Source organism: Heterocephalus glaber, unplaced genomic scaffold, assembly GCF_053883595.1.
Source record: "Heterocephalus glaber isolate CG9 unplaced genomic scaffold, H.glaber_assembly_v1.0 deba00001571, whole genome shotgun sequence".
Classification (NCBI taxonomy): Eukaryota; Metazoa; Chordata; class Mammalia; order Rodentia; family Bathyergidae; genus Heterocephalus; species Heterocephalus glaber.
This window is the reverse complement of record NW_028258356.1, coordinates 2861679-2863407: the sequence shown is the minus strand read 5'-3', so window position 1 is coordinate 2863407 and position 1729 is coordinate 2861679. Positions and strand designations below refer to the sequence as shown.

At 39.3% G+C, this 1729-nt stretch overlaps 1 pseudogene; it reads left to right on the top strand.

The window, feature by feature from the left end:
* Positions 1-546: 546 nt before the first annotated feature.
* Positions 547-1524, top strand: LOC101724409 (general transcription factor IIF subunit 2-like; annotated as a pseudogene).
* Positions 1525-1729: the final 205 nt, after the last annotated feature.

Here is a 1729-nt window from a genome sequence, read left to right as displayed (position 1 = left end):
GCTGACAACCTGTTCCAGAACTGTGAAGTGAGAGTTTGCTGTCCAGGGTCGGACAATAAGAGGAAGTAGGTCAGGAAACAATATGTTTAACACAAGTTCTCCAGTTGATTCCAGTGATTAGTCAGGTATAGAATGTATTGATCAGATGTGACACTGGATTATTTTAACACCTAGAATATCTTGACCGAGAAACATTTGAATTATTGATTATCAAGGCTATTATGATCCCACCGTTTGTATTTTGTTTGCTATCAGCATAGGAGGTTAGTACAGAATACACAAATTAATTAAAAATATGTTGAAGAATTAGATCCTGAACACAGAGAAATTTCAGATGACAGAATAATCTTGCAATAACTGAAGGGAACTGCTATTAGTTTTCTCATGAATTATCTATGAATAAAAGAATGATTAGTTCCCTGGATGGTGAGGAGTCTCACAATCTGCCTTCCACCGAGACTCACACTTTGCTATAAATGCTTCCCCTGCTGCCCCTAGCTCTCAGGCTGCTGCTCAGGCCTTCACATCTCCACTGGTGACAGACCCATGGCCGAGCATGGGGAACTAGATGGGGAACTAGACCTAACCGCCGCCAAACAGAACACAGGAGTGTGGCTGGTCAAGGTTTCTAAATACTTGTCACAGCAATGGGCTAAATCCCCTGGAAGAGGTTAAGTTGGGAAACTGCGGATTGCCAAGAATCAAGGAAGGACTGAGGTGTCATTTACTTTTTTTTTGGTATGGTGGATTGAACTCAGAACCTTGTGCTAGTGAGGCAGGCAGTGGCACCACTGAGCTAAATCCCCAGCCTGTGGTCATTTACTTTGAATGAGGATCTTATAAATATTCATGACATCAGTGGAAAGCCAGTTTCAGTCAGTGCTCCTAGGGAACATCCATTTGTCTTGCAAAGTGTTGGAGGACACACCTTAACAGTATTTACTGAGCTGACCAGATAAACTCTCATTGGAAGGAATAGTGGTTCAAAGAGCTGAATGCCAGGGTTTGGGTATTTAGCTCTGTGGCATGGTGCCTGCCTTGCAAGCGCAAGGTCCAGAGTTTGATCCCTGGTCAAAAAAAAAAAAAAAAAAAGAAAGAAAAAAGAGCTAAATGCCGACCTGCTGCCAGTGAAAACTAAGTGAGTTTAAAGAAATTGCAAATAGAAGAATCTTCCAAACCTGTAAGGCTATCACAACATCTGGACCAAGTTATAACAACCAATTACAAACTTGCTGCTAATCATCAATACAATATTGAATATTAAAGGAAGAAGAAAGAAGATGGAAAGAGAGCTCGAGCAGATAAACAACATGTTCTAGACATGTTCTTTTCAGCTTTTCAAAAACACTAATATTATAATCTTAAAGACTTGGTAATCTTAAAGACTTGGTGGATATCACAAAACAACTTGTGGGATACTTGAAGGAAATCTTGAAAGAAATTGGTATTCAGAATGTAAAAGGCATCAACAAAAACACATGGGAGCTAAAGCCAGAATACAGGCATTATCAAGGAGAAGAATGATTAAGAGGACCTTCAGCCACAAGCAGATGGAACAGCTTATAGGTAGCTCTGCTTGAACAGCATTCATACCCGGATGCTTGACCGCCCTATGTTAATAGGAGTAAAATGACTGGTACTTAAAAAAAAAAACCTATTAGTTCTTTATCCAATCATATTTAATATTATTGGTAGAAATTATTAGCACAAAATAAAGTGAAAATAGTTA